Raw genomic sequence first — 22,059 nt, 5'->3', positions numbered from 1 at the left:
CCTGTCTTAAGAATTTTAGTAAAATAATTAAAACATTCTAAAATATCGTGTATGAATGAAATGATCTATCATGATAGAAACTAATGATATAAGTATTGTAGTCATTTCAAAGTTAAGGGATCATCAAAATAGAGGCAAATTCCACCAGGCTGATTCCACCAACTTCTCAATATCGTCCTCATCAAAGGATCTGGAAGCTGGGACTACCCAGGTGGTCCATCAATTAAGACTCCGTGCTCCCAATGCAGGGGGCCCAGGTACAATCCCTGGTCGGGAAACTAGATCCCGCATGCCACAACTAAGAGCCTGCATGCCGCAACTAAAAAAAAAGATCTCGCACGCCGCAGCCAAAATGAAGATCCTGCACGTGGCAGTGAAGATCCCGCATGCCGCAACTAAGACCCCGTGTGGCCAAATTAATTAAAAAATAAATAAATATTTAAAAAAAAAAAAGGAGCTAGAAGCTGGACCAATCTGAGCATCTGGTTTCTGATAACTGAGTTTGTAACTTAATAAACCAGCGGTTTTATTCATTTGTTTTATTTACACACATGCATGTACACACACACACACACACACACAAAATCATTGTCTCTCCCAAATTAGTTTAACTTCAGTCACAATTGTCCTGAAAGCATATTCATAGAGTATCCAAGGCACAATATAATTTTAACAGTACCAATAATGCTGTTTATATAAATGTACTTATGTCAGTCTTTACTTACCCTATAAAAGGTATGGTTTGTCTAAATTAAATGTCCAACAGTGAACATATGAGTTCATAAAAACAATATATGCTATGCCATTATTAAAGTATATAAAAATAAGAAATTCAAAACAACTGAAAATCTAGGGTTATATCAGATCAGATGCTCTCTCTTGGCTCCCAACAATGAACTTGACCATGAAGATGAGGCTAAATTGCCCCAATAATAATTAACTTATCAATAGCAAAGAATTGCTTCAACTTAAAAAAGATGTGGGATGCAATTAGACACCTATTTAAAATATGTGTTTTATTATTTTGAGGCTAACAAGATGAAACTTTGGTATCTTTCATGTGACACTGTCCTGAACAACAACAGCACTGAAGCACCCATCTTTGAAAGGATTTTCAAGTTTGGAAGAAAAAACACTAAGATGTTTTATAACAAAAGAGAGCTTGATTGGAGAAATGACATTAGAACACAATCAAAAATGCAGGTACAGCATTGCTTGGCTATCTACAAGGGAGAGGGTTTGAAGGTTATAGACTGAGAGCACTGGAAGGTAACTGCTGCAGCTGAGGAGAGGGTTAGCAGGTGGGGGGCGGGGACAAGGCACACCCCTGAGACACAGACACCCCCGTGCAGTCCAAAGACTGAGGCTTACATTAGAAGATTCAAAAATACTCCCCTTGCCCCACATCCTACCACCAAGCTAATTAGACTTCAGTAACAGTAACAGTCGAGTACAAATAGGAGAACTCTGAGAGGCAGACTTTTTCTGAGGATCAGCACAAAAGGAAGCACCAAAGCCAAGCAGGGAGACAAAAATAAGGTGACAAAGTGGCGGGAGGAATTTGAAGCCCCTGATGCCCATAGTTACAAGAAACATCAAGTACAGCCCAACTATTGGCTGGAAGAACAGGGACTAAACACAGATGGGAAAACAATCAGTGGGCTTTAAGGTAGATCCACGGAAATTATCCAAACTGAAACGCAAACAGAAAAACAATGAAAAAAAAAAAAGAAGAGAACATATCTTCAAAAACTGTGACACAATATCAAATCCAGTAACTTTAGCCTGATTGGAATACTTTGAAGTAGAAGACAGAGAGAACAAGGTGGAAGAAATATGTGAAGCAATATGGCCCAAACTTTTCCATTGCAAGGGGCGCTAACTCAATCTAACTTGAATGTTTCATCACCTAGCTTTTCGGCAGATGCTTGGAAAGCTAGATGCCACATCCTATGGTGTGGAAGGGCAACCCAGCCTAGGTAAGATGCTAACCAAGAGAAGGAAGGAATAGTCAGGAAAATCTGAGAAGGTGCTCAATGTTTGTACCTCCAAATGCTTGTATAACTGACTTTTAAAAAACCACTGAACATATATTTATAAAATGTAAATTTTTAGTAAGTATAGAATTGACTTACTATATTTCTTACTATTTCTATAGAATGGAAAAATGTAAATGTTGTCAAGAACTGGGAAGGGTTTAAGATTTTACCCTACCTGCAAATTAGCGAGTTAGGCTGACACATTTTCATGGATGCTGGCAGAAAACACAATACTTGAATCACACAGAAAAAAGACGTCATAACTCATGGTACAGTGAGTAGCATGAGCACCATCATGTGTGTATCAACCTCCCTTGCCTCCCGCATCTCACATGGGTGAAGTGGAGGCAGCAAGTGAATGCTGCACACACAGAGGGCTTGTGTTACAGCTGAGGAACCCTGAGCTTAGGGGCTCACAACCTTTTATAACAGTCTGCAAGGAAGCAAACATGCCTGAGCTTTTCCCAGAGGGTGGCATTATCTTTATTATACTGGACAGTAAACAAATCTGCCTGTTGCTCTGACAGACACTATCTCTTATTCTTCCAGCGTTGTTCGTTATACAGACATCCTTGAAAAGGTACTCCAGAACAAAGGCTGTCAGTTACTCTGCTCACAAGTCATGGGGAAACACGATAAACCCCTCAAGAACTGTCTCCCAACTGGGATCTACACATGAAAGAGATCAGATATGTGATATGCCATAATCTAAAAGAAGGACACGGACCACACTACGAGCACCAGCACCTTGATTCAAAGCATTTTCATACTCACGCTTAGGGTGCTGAATGGAAGAGAAAAGTTTGTAAAAAGAAGTTTTAAAAAGTAACTTAAGTAGGCATTATATTTGTACATGGTTTTAATGAAATAAGAAAGATTGTTCTAGAGTTTTAGAAGTCACAATTTCTTCATGGGGAAAAAAGAGGAAAATATGAAAAGATATCTCAATAAGGTGAATGACTTCACTGTTTTCTTTAATCATAAGGACTGTCTTTCAAAATTACTTATTTCACAGTTTTTCAAGGCTAAAGAGGAGGCAAAACTCTTGAGTTTTATGTTCATAATTCAAATAAGAACACATTTTTGTCAGTTGAATGACTAGAGTTTACTGTGAAGATTGAGTCATTTAAAATCCTAGTTAATTTTCATAGGATACACATTACAATATTTATAAAAAGAACAAAAACAATATTAGCAGTAATTATTCTTCATGGAAGACCACTAGGGTATTAGAAAGCCCTTTCTTTCTACCATCTGACATGGGCAACTTAATCCAGCAATAAAAGCATACTCACCAAACTGTCTACCAAGAGCAACTAGAAATAATTCCATGTAGCCCTTTGGAGGATCTCTTCTCAGTAATGCCAATTATTATGCTAAATATCTATATACTGATGTGAATTCAGGTTCCCCATGTGTTTGATACCAACACAGAGAAAATAAATTGCCTGGATGTTATATCTTATATATAGTGTCAATCATCTATCCATTGTCCAAAATAAGAGCTTCCACTCTTCAAAATCCGTTGAAATCTGGAATTTTTTAACCACAGCAAAATGGTTCTAAATCATATTCAGGCATACTACTTATCAAGGAAGGAGTCTGTAAAAATTAAAATGCTAAAAAACTCATTCAAATAAAAGTATAAATGACTGCCAGCTGAGCAGTCATTCACTATATATTTAGCAAAAACTAGTAGGTTGTGGGTACTATGCAAAGAGCTGAACAAAAAATGTACACTAAAACATTTACCATGTATGAAAGATATTACCTTGTGCTTCACTTAATATCACTGAGATTCAGTTTCCTTATCTACAGAGCTCAAATTAGAAAAAGGATGCTATGCTTCTTCCAGGTCTAAGGTTCTTTGCATCAGATACCTACTTGGCCTGAGCTTATGTGCCATACTGGTCTGTTTAAATTAAATGAAGTCATCAGCGTTTGTATTCGTACCCTTTCGCCCACCCATTCTCCTCTCCCATATTTGGTACACCCAGCTCCTTCTTCTCTCAGATGTCCAGGGCCAACATGCTGCCTAGGATGCTCTGTGTTTCTCCAACCCTGTGCAAGAGTTGGGACTATTCCAGTTTCTGGACATTTCTTATACCCACTTGCTTATTAAAATTTTAAAGTACAGATTTCCCTGTACGCTGAATATTTTGTCTTCAATTTGCCAAAGTGATGAAAAATTACGAGGAATATTAGTCCAGCTGTAAGTTTTAATACCTAATATGGAATTTATATATTATATAAATATATTTATATATTATACTTCCCAGAGGAATTTTTATTTTAATGGTGGAGTCTTGGAAATACACTTTTTAAATCCAAAGGAATATGAGTCATTTTATCCATTATTACCATCTATCTGAATTTAGGGGAAAGTTTGTAAAATTTCCAATATAACAAGGTAAAGAAAAGATATGTTTGGAGTTCATAATGTATAGGCAGCTGTCTTTATGCCCAGGACTGGTTCAGCGTGAGATGATGATTCCCTCACTAAGTAAACTTTGCTGGGAGCTGGTATTCCTTTTAAGAGCCAGAATGAATCCTAATTAATTAGAGGCAACAGAAAATCCAGGCAATGTACTATAGTAGAAAAATCATGGAATTAAAAAAACAAAAACAAAAAAACAACCTCAACAAACACCATTCACTATCGGTATGCCTTAAATCTTAACTTGTTTTTACCCTTCTCTCTCTCATTTCTCTCATAAGTAAAGTTGAGACAGGAATAATATTTGAACTATTATATGAATCAAATGTGATAATCTGGCACATCATACAGAGTCCATGGGAGTGGAGAGCATATATTACCAAGGGGAAGAAAGCTGGAGATAAATACATAAGAGTATGGTTAAGAAAAAACACAAAAAAATGCTACAGAGAAGTAAAATGAAAATGTTTTCCAGATATATTTTCCCTGAAGAGTAGGGAAGCATCCACCTTCTCATTCTAACCTCATTATGGCGGTCCTTAACCAAAGGTGCCTCTCAGCACCACTTGGGAGTTTTTCCAAAACGGGCCCCCTGGCCAGGAACAGCCCTGGGGCACATCAAGAACAGTAACTCAAGAGTTGCTGCTGTACATCTGTCTTCAGTTGTACCTGTTCCATGCTGCAGGCACACACCATTGGCAGCAATGTGGAATTTCAGTGAGGAAAATTCCTAGCAAACTTCAAATCTGCTCCCCACGGATTTAATATGGTTCAAGTCACAATATATGTCAAAGACCTAAATGACTAATGGACAATGGGTTATACATAGGGATTGGTGCTTCATTAAAAAGAGTATCATACATTTTAACAATATATTTTTTGATATCTGATTTCACTCCCTTCATCCAAGGTAAATCTTTCCTTGAAATATTGTTACTGCTGTAAGGAACTTTGCTCTCAGGAATCATATCATGTGGGATATTAACTTCTGGTGGGTACAATTTACTAAACCACTCAATTGCAAAGCCTGTCACTTCACTGTTCAATAATTATGACTTTTCCTATTCAGCATATAGTTGATAGTTTACTTTCAGAATGTGAATTGTTCACCTTTTGTCTCCAGCAGCTATAGCTGTTGAATTTTCCATTATAATCTAAACCTAAAGGACCAATTTTTAAAAAATTCTTAGTATCCCAAGGCACCTTGCTTCTTTAGACATGAATATTAAATAGGGTGAAAGCTTAAAACCCTTGGTGGCAAGTCCCGTCAAGAGAGGCCACATGAGGACATTCAAAATACAACTAGCCAACTCACATTCTATTGTGGGATTAATTAGCTGTGAGCTACAGAGTCAGTGTTGTAGTAAAGGTACTTTTCCGTAGAGCTTTTGTCACGTGCTTCCGCCAGGTCCATTTATTTTTTTCTCAGTCTCAAGCCATAGTTTGAGGAAAAAGCAGCTGGACGTGGTGGAAGGAGCAGGAGACAGAGTAGGAGGGTTCTGGATGATCCCACTCTCTTTACATTACACTTTGCCCAGACAGCAACTGACTAGCTACTTCCTCTGAGAAAGTCCTTCTCTTTTTCCAGATTGACACCATTAGAGGAAGCTATTCTTAACCCCCGGATCAAGTAAGCTGGCTGAAAATGAAAGTGAAATCTTTTAAGTTAAAAAAATTTTATATCATTGTCAGTTTGGTAAGAAAAAAGAAAAAAAAAAACCACTCTCCATCTAGCAGAGAGAAAAAAACTCTCTCCTTTTCAAACTCTTATGATGTTTTTTCAGTATGTTGCTCAAAATTGAAGAAAGGGCTCATTTCTTGACTATCACCATGATTTTCACTGAGATTTATGTTCAATGACAACGGAAGATTACACATAAACCCTGACAGTAGTGTAGGCTAGATCCTGCCGCCTGAACTATAAAAAAGGATGATTGTGGATGCATCGGAGGGCTAATTAGAAAGTCTTTTACTCCTCTGCCCAGCCAGCTACTCTTGGTTTCAGTTACTTTCTTTGGTGGGGCATGTCTTCCTTTTCTGTTCTACACCTTGCTATAGTTTATAAAATGTTGGAAAATTTTAAATGCATTTTCTCCCAAATAAAATAATGTAATACAAGTGAGATTATTGAAGAACTATGTGTTTTCCTGAGCCACCAATTAGCATTATTATTTTTTAATGGGCACATTTCTATTTCTATCAGACCATGCCAATTAGGACGATTGCACTGTTTCAAATCTTTCAGTAAAATTGTTTAATAGTTAAAACTTTTTCTCCTTTGGTTAAGAGATTTAAATTTGTGGTTTTGGGGTTCCATAAATCTCTGCATGTTCTGATTTTGTTTGTTATAGGGTACATTATTTCCCAGGAGTCTTTAAATATTATCCAACTCCTAAATGACTTTACTTGTAGCAGAGTTGAGGGGTTTTGTCAAAACCTACTCCAGCAGGCATTCGTCTCTAAAATCATGTGGTTTCAAAAAAGTACAGTAATGAGAATATATGGTTCAACTGTAGATCCACTGACAAAGAATTAAGTCAAACTATATTGTCATTTAATTGAATATATTATAATGGCTAACTTATGGTCATCGTGCAGCACAAAGTTATTGATTAAAATAGAATCATGATTGTGAAACCTGCCTTTTTGCTTTTTGAAATAATTTTTACTGAGACTAATGTGTTTACTATAGGCATTGAAATATATCAGATATGATATTCACAGCTATTCTGTGAATATATCTACATTAATCCCTTTTCTCTGTTGTACGTGAGTCACAACTGCCTTCAAAGTTCTCTCTCCCTCTAGTGTTCTGAAGGCAACCAAGACACTAATAATGATTTGAATACTTCACTTTTGTGAAAGGAATATTCAGAAACAATATAAAGTAAATAAGAAAAGAAATGGATTTGTACAGATGCGAGAAGGTCCAATTTGCCAAATGAAAAACACAAGAGGTATTTAAAGGAAACAAAAAAAGCAAGGTTAGCAAGTTTACCTTAGTTTGTTCATGTTGCAAAAGGAGCCATATTTCCCCTAAAAACAGCATTGCAGAAGTCAGTGATAATGTTTTTATTATAGAAGCAGTAATTTGCAGGAAATGCTTAAGGTTTCAACTTGGGGACTAGAACTAGGTAGGGCAATCCTTTTATTTTTTGCTACCTAAAGGTACAAAGTGTGTGTTTTATTTCTGACTCTTGGACATATTGTGTGTTTCTGTGCCTACTGCCTCAGAATCAAGGGTCAGCCTTCTTTCCAAGATCTCTCACTGTAGGCAGATCTCTGTTCCTAAGGAATGAATTTGACCACACACATTTTAAAAAAATTAATATTGTTAATTTGGTATTCTATTTGATCAGTTTTATTCGTGGAAGTTGAGAGATATTAATTAATTGATACAAAACTCCTTAATATCTAGATTTGAAAACAGACCCAGAGGATTCTAAAGCTTATGAGTGAAAAACTATCCATGTGGAGGATTTGTAAAATCTCTAGGATTGTAATTTACTGTTATGTATCAGAAATATTTTTTGTCTTTATAAGCTTATCTATTGAGAAGAGGAATCATGAATCATCAAAATTACAATTACCAGGTTCTGTCTATAAAATCTATAATCTGTAAAACCTATTAGCAATCCTTTCTTAGAGAGTCCCAAGTTTGGGAATGTACTTTTTTGACCTAGCTGTCAAAAAGTAACATTCTTGACTACCTGTGAATATGTGTCACAGACAAGACCTTCAAGCCATTTTCCTGGGAGAACATTATAGGCATAATTTTAACATATGATACATAGTTCTCATTTCTTACAAAGACATTGTCATATCTAATTAAGCAAGATCTCTGTTGTGGTAGGGTTGTAAATTTTAACTTTTTTGGGGTGTGGGGGAGAAGGATAGAGTCTCACTGAGACTATATGTAAATAACTACATAGTCAGGAAAAGTATAGGAACTCAGTAGAGACACTTGGTATAAGATTTAACTATTGTTTTAAGTACTCATGCAGACAGGCCCCACGAATATATGTCACTGTTGTTGTTTGAGGTAATACACACACAAATTGCCTAAAGCACTCTAATATTATGTATACAGTTAATATGAATTTTTATGTAAATACCATGTAACCACCACTCAGATAAAGAAGTAGACTCTTTCTAGTACCTTCAAAATTTCTCTGATGCTTTTTCCCAGTTAATTCCCCCACCCAGAGGCAATGAATATTCTGACTTGCATTACCATGTTTTTCACATTCTTGACATTCATATAAATGGAGTATAGGCATAAAGTTGTTCACAATTTCTCTTTATTATCCTTTTATTGTCTGTAACTCTTCAATGTTCCCCTTTTTACAGCTTTATCAATTTTTTAAAATAAATCTTTTCTAAGAACCAATTTTCAGTTTTATCAAGTTACTCTATTTTTTTTGTTTTCTGTTTCATTGATTTCTTCTCTTATTATTTCCTTCCTTCTACTGTTTTTTTTAAATTATTACTTGTGTAATTTTCTCTTCTTTTCCAGGCTTTTTGAGCTGGGAAATTAGATAATTGATTTCAAAACCTTTATTTTTTTAAATGTATGTATTTAAAGTTACAATGTTCCCTCTTAACATTGTTTTAGCATATCACAAATTTTAGTACGTTGTGTTCTATATTTTCATTTATATAAATTATATTCTAGTTTCCTAAGTGATTTTTTAAAATCAATTCAATATTACATGTGTGCAGCTTAATTTCCAAATATTCAGGGATTTTCAGGCATTTTGTTACTGATTTCTAACTTAGTTCCATTGTGGTCAGAGAACATGTATCTGAGAAATGCATAGGTGATGGTTCTTTTTAGGTGATGTTGCCCTGAAACAATCAGCCTGCCAGATATTTCTCCAGCAAAGATGGCTTTATTTGGGATCAGCAGAGAATTGCAATTTGGGGTCTGCAACCATGGTGAACCATGTGCAAGTCCCAGCATGGAAAGGGAAGAAGAACTCTTTTATAGAGGGGAAAAGGAAGTCGGGAGGGCCATAGTAAACAAAGAGTCCATGGTTTTTCATTGGCTGAGTCCTTGTCAGGAAAGAAGAGGTGTCTTTCTTCTTCCTGTTGGGCTCTGCTATCATTTCAGGGCATGAGAGCTCCCTGTTCTGGTCTTCCAATTCTATCTGAGGTTTCTGTTCACTAATTTTTTACAGTGAGAGAGATGCTGATGAGAAAAGGAATAATTGAAATGAACCCACTGATTTTATCAGGGTGACAAGAGTGACAGAGGCTAAATAGTGGCACTGCTTCTTCTGCCTTCGTTTGTTTCTAATTTCAGTTCTTTGAAATTTATTGAGACTTGTTTCATGGCCACCACACTGTATATCTTGGTGATTACTCTGCATACACTTGCAGAAAAAAATATTTATTTTGAAGTTGTGTGTGTAGTGTTCTCTAAATGTCATTGGTGAAGTTTGTTAATACATTTGTTCAAATATTCTATACACTTAATGAAATTTTTTTTTCCTGCATGTCTTATAAATTGCTGAGAATGGAGTGTTAAATTCTCCAACTATGATTTGGGATTTATCTATTTCTCCTTTTATATGTGACAATTATTTCTTCCATCTTGTTCTTTGTTAACTGCTTTCTCCATCTTTTTTGTTTCTCTTTTCCTGTTTCCTTTGGTATTAGTTGAGTATGTTTTAGTATGTTCCATTTATCTCCTTTTTAGATTTTTAGCAATAAGTCTTTGTTTTAGCCTCTGGAGATAATAATGTACATACTTAATTTATTACAGTCTTACTTGAACTACTTTTATACTAATTCACATATAAGAAACTTACAATACCCCCTGCCATTTTCGCTACTGTTGTCATGTATTTACATCTCCATATCTTATAAACCCACCATACATTACCAGTATTTTACTTTAGAGAGTTAATATCCTTTTAAAGAAAGGATAATGTATGTAATAAGAAAAATATTTCATATACACTCACTTATTTTTGGTACTCTTATTCCTTTCTGTAGATCAAGGTTTCTGCCTGGTGGTATTTTCCTTGAGCCTACAGAACTTCCATGGTGTCATCAAGGTAACGGAACATCATAACCCCTTGTGGTAAGGTGAGAAGGTCATGGAGTCTGTGTACTAACTTATGAAAGAGCTGAAGAGCTAGCCCAACCCTACAGTAAGACAGGAAAAGTGTACTTCAGTCTCCATCAGGTAAATGCAAACTGTTTCTGATGGTCTGTGCTCATCAATAGAAAGTGTGATACATATATACAATGGAATATTACTCAGCCATAAAAAGGAACGAAATTGGGTCATTTGTAGAGATATGGACGGACCTAGAGACTGTCATACAGAGTGAAGTAAGTCAGAAAGAGAAAATCAAATATCATATATTAATGCATATATGTTGAATCTAGAAAAATGGTACAGATGAACTCGTTTGCAAGGCAGAAATAGAGACACAGATGTAGAGAACAAATGTATGGACACCAAGGGGGGAATGTTGGGGGGGGTTGGATGAATTGGGAGATTGGGATTGACATGTATACACTAATATGTATAAAATAGATAAGAACCTGCTGTATAAAAGATAAATAAATAAAATAAAGTTCAAAAAAAATGCATTATCTTTCAAAATTACTAATGCACACCAGTGGCAAAGGGCAATAATGATTTTCTCCACTGAAGAACCCATATCTGAAACAGCAGCTGCATTTGGAATTACCATCTGATTAAGCTTACAATTATCCACTATCATTCTCTATGACTCATCCAGAAGAATTAAATATGATGGTAGGAATTACCACCCCTGTGTTTTCCAAGTCTTTGAGGACAATACTAATATCTCTGACTTACCCAAGAATGGTATTGTTTTTGGTTTACTATCTCAGCACCAGGAAGCAACTTCTGCTTCCTATGATGATGATTCTGACTCTATGGGTCAAGGAGTCAGAGTAGGGCTTCTGCTAAGTTCTAAATGTACCTTTTTCAACCTAACACTCAGGGTTGCAATAGTAACCGCAGGGTGTGACAGATCCACTGAGACAATTACAAGACAAACACAGAGCAAAATTCCATTCTTCCTTTGACCCCTTAAACCCTCACGCTGAATAGTGATGTTTTCTGTCTCGAAGGATTAGTGCTGGTTAAGAGCCAATGACCCATAATCCTAAAAGGTCTGGGTATTTACCCTTCCCCAGTGCTCAGTCACTTTGGCAAATAGTTGCAACTGAAGGAAGATGATATAAAATATCACTGTGGGATCTTCCCCCAACAATAACCACTTTCCCAGTAATTCAGTCCTGGGAATTGCACAGGGGATATAATTCTTTCATGGAACTTAGGGCAAGGTTTTTCACACCAAATCTAAAGTTATATTCACTGAAGAGATCAAGCAGTGCCTTAGTATACTTTTCACCTATTTCATCTTAGAGACCCCATGATCCATTAGCCCGTAGCAAAGATCCTCACAATTCTCACTCTTGTTCCCACATTGTGTCTATCATAGTAACTCTGCCTTCATTGTCTCGGACAGCAAAACACCAGGATTTCATAACTCCCATTGAAATGAAGGAGGTGAGGACAGTTAGAGGGTGAGTGAATGGACTGCACATGATACTCCCCTATCTCTCTATGTATTTGGCTTCCTTCTTGTACATAATTATCAAGGAGTGTTCATTTCATTCACTGTAGAACACAGTTGAATCCTGCTTTTAGTTAACCAACTAAGAAAATGCTAACTGCTCAGGCTAGCACACTGAATCCAGCATCTTAGGTAAATGCCCCATGTTAATAAATTTTGCCCTATATAAAAATTTGTTGTTTTCTCCATGGTCTGTCTATCACTGAAGAATCCACATATATATTCTCCAGGTTTCTGATTCTTTTAATCTCATATTTGAATTCTTTTGACATGTAAGTTTTCTATCCTTGGTTTTACTTGGTAATTGGCTTCCTTGGGCATGGTGAAATCTGACTCTGGCCGTGAGATTGGAGGTCGTGGGGCATGGTAGTGGTAGAGCATAACGATAACTAGCAATATCCTTGATAAAGTTATTCTAGGTTCTCCAAACAAGGTAAACAAGCCTCTTCAGACTGGAAGGTGGAACTGCTTTTGTTCAATACAGTTTGGAGCTGGGTCACTCAGAGTCATCTGAATCCTTCCAAATGTCACTATTCTAATTCTCAGAGCCTCATTTTTCAAACTGAAACCCTAAACTTCACATAAAAATGTAGCTGTAATTCACTCGGTATTGTAGGTTCTCCAACTTGTAGAATCAGATTCTGTATGTAAGTTTGGGTTATAAGAGATGAAATGTTCTTTTCCTCTGACGCTGCCTTGAGCTGAGATTGTACAGCCCTGAGCCTGTCGTGTTCTTCCTTTAACTCCCAAGTACAGTTAAACACAGTCAGGCCATCCAAAATTTTTGTATTCTTCATGCTCATCATTCTATGATGTGACAGTTACTGTGTGATCTGCCAAAGGTATGCCTTTAACCGACACTTTATTCCAGCAAGACATTTCTTCTTAAGGAACTGTTGCCACTGGTTGACAAAGACTACTATTGTTCTATACTCTACTTGTAACTAGACCCTTGTGCCTTCAAATTCAATCAGGTCAGATGACCCATTCTTCAATACATATTTATTGAGGATCTATTATATTCCAGACATATAACCATAAAAAAAGGGATACAATCCCCAACTCCATAGAACTTATATTCTTTTCTTGGAATATAGGTACAAAATAAAAAACAAGTATATAATACAATACAATATGGTATAATAAGAAATATGGCATGATGTGATGTAACATTACAAATCATATTATCAGGTAGTATGATAATTAAATGTGCCTTTGGATCCATTTTGCTCCTAAGGATGTCAGGGATACTATTTTTTAAATAGAAAAGTTCTTTCCAAGGCAAAAAAATTCTGAAAGTATATTCCTGTTGGTCGCTGATTCTATATGCTTTACTTCCCTTTAAAAAACTGACATTTATAAATATTACTTCATATTTAATTGCTTAAACTATTTTGCAGTAAACTTAAAGCACATTAGTGTGCTGTAAGGTCAAACGACTAAGCAGAAGATAAATATCAAAATCTTAAAACAAATTAATAATTTACCTGCATTCCCTGTGAACTTTAAATAGTTAATAATGCCCAGACTCCATGCCTCATGTCAGAAAGCGCATCCCCTTTTGAGAGGTTGGGCTGGTCATACCACCCACACGCTTTTGATCATTACCTAGATATGCAGTGGTCATGTCAGTAGCTAATTGCCCACGTTACCTTCTTCATTTTTCTTGTTAAAGAGAGATGTTTAAAATGAGCTCAATATATCAGCCTTTTTAGCAGAATTATTAATAATACGTAACCCTCATTTATTATTTGGTCTTTTTTTTCCTGAGCTCTTCCTTCTCTGATAAATCTGTAAAGCCTCTGAAAGACTGTTGGAAATCATCTCACTTTACCTTGCTAACACTTTTACCTAAAACTACAACAAATTCATACCTTACAATTTATTCTTTCTTAGTTATTCTGATTTGAAGTTGGCTTACTTTTCCAAATTTATTCACTTGAATTTTAAACCTTAAAATAAAGCACATTTTGACCATAAGCAGAAGAGATAAGACTTCTGAAATGAGGAAAGTTTGAAAATGTGAAATAAAATAAATAAAGCGTAAGGATCAACAACAACCAAAAAAATGCAGTGATTCAAGTGGCAACCTGGCTATAAGTTTCTAAAGCAAAGCTCAAGAAGGAAACATAAACTTGGGGAAAAAAAAAATCACGTTCATTATATTTCCCAAGCAGTCATTTTTCTCCTGGTGCTAAAGTCTAAAAGAAATTTTCCATTTAAGCCACTATATACAAACAGTGAATAATATAAGTTTTCACCAAGTTACTTAACCTTCCTGCCTCATGTTCCTCATCTGCAAAATGGCTTAAATATTGTATATCTTGTATACCTTCCAAAGTTGGTGAGACAATGAATTACAAAATTGATTTTTAATTCAATAAATGTTTACTATGCTGCTTAGTATTTCAGGCACAGTTCTAGGTATGAATATAAACATTGAACCAAACATTTAATGTCTGCCCTCATGAGTTTATGTTCTATAGGAAAAGGGAGAAAATAAACAAACAAAAAGATTATAGCATGTCAGATAATGGTAAGTGCTTTGAAGAAAAATAGTGAGAGCTAAGGGGAGGATAGATGCGCATTTTGAATAAGCAACTCAGGCAAAAACTCTTCAGGAAGGTGGCATTTGACCAGAGACTTGAATCAAATAAGGGAAAGAGCCACATAAAGATAGGAGGAAGAAGAATTTCTGCAAGAGGGAATGGAATGAATCAATGAAGAGAAGACTGGACTAGGAGAAAGGGTCAGAGACATAGGCAGGGGTTAAACCAGGTAGACCATGTTTGTCTATGGTAAGTAGTTTGGATTTCATTCAGAACAGAATGGAAACCAGTGGTGGGCTTTGAGCTGTGACATGACTTCATTTCTGTTTTTAAAAAAGGTCACCGGGATGGCTCTGTTGAGAACTGACTATAGCACAGCAAGAATAGAACTGTGGGGTGTCAATACATTAGCTTTCAGTGTAGTTTAATAGGCTTAGCCTGGGGAGGTTGCCTAAGATTGTGGGAAGGGGTTGAGTTTATGCTGTATCTTGAGTGTAAATGTGAGATCTGATGTTGATGGGCCAGATGTGATGTATGATGGAGAGGATCCAAGGATGACCCCATGGAGAAGCAGGTTTCCAGAGGGAAATCCACAGTTCCAGTTTAGACATTTTAATTTAGCCATTATTAATTCAAGTGCAGATGTCATGCAGGCAGATAATACCAATTTGGAGCTCAGGGAGGAGTGACGGCTATAAATGGCATCTAAAGCCATAGGACTATGTAATATCAGCTAATGAAAAAACAAACATAAGATAAGAGAAGAGGGCGAAGGTCTTAGCGTTGGAGCACTTCAACATTTAAAGAACATAAAGAAGATGAAAAACCTGAAAAAGTGACTGAAAACTAGTATTCAGTGTAATAAAAGGAAAACCAAGGGAGTTAGATATCCTAAAAGACATGTGAAAAACCTTAATTCAAGAACAAAGAAGGTGACGGTTAATGTCAAATGCTGTTGAGATAAGGTAAATAAAGGTGAAGAATAGACCTTGGATTTGCAAGACAGAGACCATTAGTGACCTTGATAGTAAAGTGGTGAGGTTGAAAGGCTGAGTGAAGTAGGTTTAGAACATGTGAGATGAGGAAATGGAGACAAAGTATACATAACTCTTATGAGCTTTACTGGGAAGATCTTCACACCTAATTTACACTCTCTCATTTTCTGTCTCACAGGTTTATCTATATGCCTTTTTCCCAGATTCCCTTGTTCCTAATCTTCTACTCTTTCTCTTTCTGGGTCCCTGACCAACCAGCCAATACAAGTCACCACAGCCTATGAGTCTATATATATTCTCATCTACGTCACATCATTTCCCATACAAGGTAGATGATCAGGCACATCATCCCCAAAGTTCTGCCCACTGGGAGAAGCTCCCCTCACCTCTATATTTCAAGGTCAGCCTTGAGTGAAGCAGCAGTCCAAACATAAATCAAGAATGAAATTTATTCTCTCCATCAGCTGGTTCTATGGGACCCTTGCAGCCATAGCTGTGAGCAACACGTATGAACAAGGGGCCCAAGTACAACAGTGGTGGATGACATGATAGTCTACCCTTTGGCCCTGCTCTTGCCAGCTGCCACATGTACCGCTTCTGTCTTACAATAAATTGCTGGGCCCCCTGAACCTTATGTTTTGGAAAGCCTAACAGAGCCCAGCTCATGATGGTCAGCTCTGGTTACATGGTCAATTCATGTCCCATGATCAGCTGCTCATTTACTATTAGAGCCCAGGAGCATCCAGCTGCTATTTTTTTTTTTTTTTTTTTGGCCATGCCTCGCAGCTTGTGGGATCTCAGTTCCCCGACCAGGGATTGAACCCAGGCCCCGGCAGTGAAATCCCAGAATCCTAACCACTAGGCCACCAGGGAGCTCCCAGCTGCTATTTTTTGAGTGGTGTAAAATTTTCTGCTGAATATTTTGGTGTAGAAGTCAAGGGGTCTAAATTATGATTATTCTCCTGGGGCTTGCTATAAACTCTACACGGCTTCATTTTCAACCATAGATATATCTAAAACCAAAGTCTGTGATCCTTGTCTCAGAGGCTGCTTCCTGAAGAGCCCAACTGTAACAGGTATCTAATGTCTTTCAACTTTTAAGCAAGTTTTAAAATAACAGCTATGCTACAACAAAACCATTATTTTCTTTACATAATAGAAACTAGACAAGAAGTTGAAAGAACTTGCTAAATCAAATATAAACTTAATATAATGCAGCCTAACTATGATAGCATTAACTTGCTATTCTTTATCAGAAATATTATACCACTGAGACTTCATCAGTATGTAGTATTTTAGGGGTATGAGTAGATAGGTTATTCTGATAAATGACAATGGTGAACAGTAATAAATAGTTAGGGTGTAATCAGTTTAGGACTACAACAGTCAGTTTCCAGATATTTTATTGCACTGCTTGCTGAGAAATACCGCAAATATGCCAGCATGCAGATCTGGGATTGAATCAACCTTTCCATTTTTAAATCACATAATCTCAAATCTAGAATCTGTCATCTGGGCAATGTAAAAAGAGAGTTCTAGAAGCTGGACCCACAACCTTGACATGTTTTATATCTTTTCTGGAGGGAAAACTACAATCTTTAATTACATCACAAGTCAATTTATTTAACATAATACTATTTTGCTGTAAAATTCATGTGACACAAAAGAAATATTTACAGAATAAAAGACAGTCATTGAAAGTTTAATTATAGTATGTCTAGAAAATATAACTGAAAGACACAATTTAAAATCAAAAGTTTCCAAAAGAAAGAATTTTGCATGAGTTCTCATCTATAGAGCTGACACTGTGAGTCTTTAAGTTCAGGAAAAAAAAATATTTCACTTCCAGTTAATTTTATTGTCAGTAGATTACTGACAATAAAATTGCTAAGGATACCTTGAGCCCTAAAATTGGATTTCTTTATCTGTTAGACCAACCAATTATTTCCAAAACATGCTGTAAAGAGAAGGTGAAAGTACATTGGTCAGAGCCAAATTCAACCCCAGCTCTATCTTAGTCTCTATAAACAAAGCAGCTCTGCTTTTGCCTACTTCACATTGTAGGCTCCTGAAAATGAGTACCTTTGGAAGACAATCTTGGGGAGCAAAGGAGTAGCTTGTGTACCATCATCTTAAGTCTGCTGCATTATACATATAGCTGAGCTGATCTGTGCTGATATTGTAAATTTCTACAAACCTATTCTCCAAGGTCAAAAACTTATATTAAAGATTTGAGATTTATAATTAATGTCTCTATGTTAGTTGACCCTCTTGATTACATTGATGAGAATTTTTAGTGGAGGAAAAAAATGGCATCCAGAGGTGGGTTTTGTAGGCACAAAAGACTATTCAGAATTTCATTTTGGGAACTAGGGCTGTTATTCAACTTAATAAAGTTGCACATTCAAATCTCCTGTTTTCCCCTAATAGTTAAGTTCAAGTTGCAAATTTTAATATTGTATTTGTGATACTGCAGATTTTAATAAACTTTTTGAAGATAACTTTGAATAATGTTTGGTCTTATTTACATGTATGTATATCTACACACACACATATACATATTTTGACATATTTCAAATGGCATTTATAAATTTATTCATTCTTTTTTACTTTTACATATTTTAACCCAATTAATAAATCAGATCTTGCCAAATACTAAATATGATTTTATCAATTTAAGAATTAAACATAAAAATGTCGTGTGCTTTACATTTTCTTGGAAGTTCTTGCTCTGTAAAGAAACACTGTACGATTTCAACTTGAAATCATTTCTAAATATATTGCTCAATTATACACTTTAAATTGGAGTTATAAGGCTTTACTTTAAATGCCAAGATTCTCTTAAATGTCAGAGTAAATAAAATGTCAATCATGCATACATTCTTTTCTAACAATATATTTATACTATGGTTTTCATTTCTTTTTTTAGTAGATTCTGGGATGTGCTGCTGTGGCAGATTATATTGTCCCAGAATGGTCACAGAAAGATGGTCACACCTCACTCCCCATCAAGTGTCAGAGTCTATTTCTCTACCTCCTAAACCTGGGCAAGTTTTTGTCTATTGCAAAAAATAGAATGCAGAAAAAGTGATACTGCTACCATGTTGTGAGGAAGCCCAGGCCACACAGAGAGGCTGACAGCCCAAGTTCAGGTCTTACCTGACAGCCAGCATCAACCACCATACATGTGAATGAACAAGTCTTCAGATAATCTCAGCTCCTAGCCTTCAAGCTTTTGCAGTTGATGTTGAGTGGAAGAGAAAAGAGTTATCTTCACTGAGCTTTGCCCAAATAGCAAATTTGCAAGCATAATATATGTTGTCATTGTTTTAAGCCACTAAAACAGGGAGGTTGGTCAAGCAGCTGTTCATAGCTAATACAGCTGCTCAGAAACCCCCTTTAGGACTGTGGCACCCATTTCCCCAGCTGGTGAGAGTATGGGCAGCTGATGGGAAGGTTTTCAGCTGAGTCACTCTCTGGAAATAGCCCTTAGCTAAAGAGATTTGCCACACAACACCCTAAGTAACTTGCCCTCTTGGAGTCAGCTCATACCACATGACTGGTTGGTGTAGGGGTGCTAACATCCTCTTGTCCTAAACACTGTGAAGGTGGAAGAGTTTGAATTGCCTGAGCTCTGTGAGATCCTAAGAGACCTTCTTTGGGGTACATCGCACATCAACTCCTCTTTTTTCCTAATGCTGCTTTCTTTACTCCCCCACAGGCTTTGATCCTGAAAGCATTCCCTAAAAGTGTTCCTATACACAAATCTCCATCTCAGGCTCTGTTTTCCTGGAATCCAACCTAAGATGCTTTTCTATATTTAATTTAAAACCTTCCCAGAGTTAAAAGATGCACTCTCACTAGTGAAGACAACTATCTAAGCCTTTAAATGGGAGGCTGACTAGATTCTTGTTGGCCATCCTCTGTACCCTATTTATATTTGTTGTGTCAATAATTTCATTACTCAAAGGAGATGATCATATAGTCCAAACCTTTGAAGCAGTACTAATAGAAGTCTGCAAAACTTATGCAAATACATCATTCAGGGTCCAACCAGGAGACAGTAACCATAGTGGTTATTTGAATTTAATAAAAAGAATTGTTAACAAGTAGAAGGTAGATAAAAGGGGTAAAAGAAGACTCAGAAGCAACAGATACAAGAAAGCAGCTACTACCTCTAATCTGAGGGTGTGTGGACAATAAAACTGAAACAAAACCAAACCAAAACCAAACAAACAGACACATGAAAGAGTGGGAGAGCCCTGACCTCAAGGTTGAGATTCAGAACTTTTTCAATACGGTGAACATGAAGACTACCGGTGGAAAAGAAACTTCCCTGAGGATGGGAATGGGGGATAGTCTGTAGAAGTGCCCTGCAGTTGCTGTAGGGCGTGGTCAGGACAGAGCTGCTCAGAAGTGACCACTGATAGGAGATCATAATCAAAGGGCACAGCTGGATTGCTTCTGCAGGAGGCTCCTGTGCTCTCTCATTGAATAATAATAATGCAAGACCAGAGCCCCAAAGGAAGGTATCTTCCGCTGTTACATGCTTGCAGAATCTCTCCAGTGCCCTCTACTGATGATGCCTAACATTTTGCCAGTTGGAAAATTAAATATATTAACAGGGCCCAGTTTCATTATCACATAGCATGGGAAAGAGATGGATTTGGAGCTGAAAGAAAATAATTGATTACTGGAACACCAGGTTAAATACTTGATTGGATTCTGCATTTATTTTGCTCCTTACACCTGTCTAAAAGCTTAAAGACTTTTGAACTTGACAGAATTCTGCACAATTTCAAATTCTCAGCATCATATAATTCCATCTACATTTAAAATGCTATCTGATTGAATTCTGGCTACCTCACATGGCTTTTTATAACCAGCTTTTGCACCTGAAGAGATCAGCTTATAGTCATGCTGCATATTACAGTATTGTTACCTCAATTAATAGGAAATTTATTTCAAGGAAGTACATGAGAATAAGTAGTACAGAAATAGGAATCTTATCCATGTGATCAGTCTTCATAAGAATGTATTGTAGGAAAAATCATGTAGTTAGTTGTCTCTGAAATCAGAACACACTTCAGGTAGTAGAACAATCCAATGTTGAACTAGTAACAATATTACCTCATTGTCTCCTCAATGGTGGGAATGATTCTTTCACAATGTAGTTTCTCAGGTGATCTCTATCTTTTCTTCTGCACCTACCAACCAAATACTTCACATTTTTACTCTGTCATTTGTTTTGACTTAACAGAATATTCTAATTTAGAATTTATCCTTAACTTTAGCTTCTTCTCCCTTTGATTGGTTTGACTTTGATTGGTTTGGCCAATTAATAATATCTCTTCTTGAAAATGACTACATTTCAAGCCTCTTCATAAGACCCTGGCCATCCTTATAGACTGGCTCTATGAGTTAACAGTCAATCCCTAATTCAATCACCTGTAATCAGTGGCATGAGTTCATATGGTAGAGAATATAGTCACCACCTCTGTGTTAGAAATCAAATAGAGTTGCTGTTCTCAGCAAAGTACTGTCCACATGAAAGGGAGATATTTGAATGGTGGAGCAGACCAGAGACTTTGAGAGGTCCTCTCTGGTACAACACTCAATCTAAAATTCCCGATTAAAGGGAGTTCCCCAAAGAAGTTCCAGTCAATGGTTCCCAACAGTGGCTTTTATCGCTTTCTGTCAACACCATCAGCTGCTTCTGTTGACTGTGCTAATAGTGATAGGGTCTCCCATGGGTTTCTCTTTTTGACAGTGCCCTGTGTGCCTTGACAACAGCTTGCAAGCCCCTTGGAGAATGAAGAGTGCATAACTGCTCTCTCAGCACAGTTCACAACTGAGGCATTGCTGAGGCACAGCCTTTTCTAGGTTATTTTGTACAGCTACCTAGTATTGCAGTTGGAATTGGGCCATTTCTCTGAATCTTCCTTGGTTCACAGTCAGCTCACTGTCCATAAAGTAAAATATGACTTTTTAAGGGAAGGGTTTTGCTGTATGGAGCTCCCCCCAACACACGAATTATAAAGGATGAAAACTGCGGTGATGGAAGGAACATGTTGGTTTAATGTAAACTCAACTTACATGAATTTGGACTTGGCTTTAATTTTTATCCTGGCATAAACTATAAAAATGGCAAATTAAACATAGATGCTGGGAGTTTGAAGGTCCCCTTTGGATTACATGGTCAATACTTCTAATTTTATAGATGTAGAAAAAAAATAACTCAGAGAGTTATTCTCTTTGTTGATAATTTGAGATTAGAACTCAGGCTCCTTGAAGCTAAACTCTGTTCTCTTTCTAGATATCATGCTGCCCCCTAGTGTTATCTAGATTTTCCTAAGAACTCGTGATTTCATTCACAAGAACAAATTTCCATTAATGTAAAGATTTGCAAACCTA

The 22,059-nt window shown here is 36.6% G+C and overlaps 1 long non-coding RNA gene across 3 annotated transcripts in view; it reads right to left on the bottom strand.

Moving 5' to 3' along the window:
- The window catches only part of LOC130708642 (uncharacterized), a 331,810-nt gene extending 312,762 nt beyond the window's left edge, over window positions 1-19,048 (bottom strand). For all 3 annotated transcript variants that reach the window (XR_009008925.1, XR_009008926.1, XR_009008927.1), the window contains exon 1: window positions 18,805-19,048. This is a non-coding gene — a long non-coding RNA (uncharacterized LOC130708642). The remainder of the gene's footprint in view (window positions 1-18,804) is intronic.
- Window positions 19,049-22,059: the final 3,011 nt, after the last annotated feature.

Source organism: Balaenoptera acutorostrata, chromosome 7, assembly GCF_949987535.1.
Source record: "Balaenoptera acutorostrata chromosome 7, mBalAcu1.1, whole genome shotgun sequence".
Lineage (NCBI taxonomy): Eukaryota > Metazoa > Chordata > Mammalia > Artiodactyla > Balaenopteridae > Balaenoptera > Balaenoptera acutorostrata.
The sequence above is the reverse complement of the archived record's forward strand: the minus strand, read 5'-3'. Positions and strand labels throughout refer to the sequence as shown.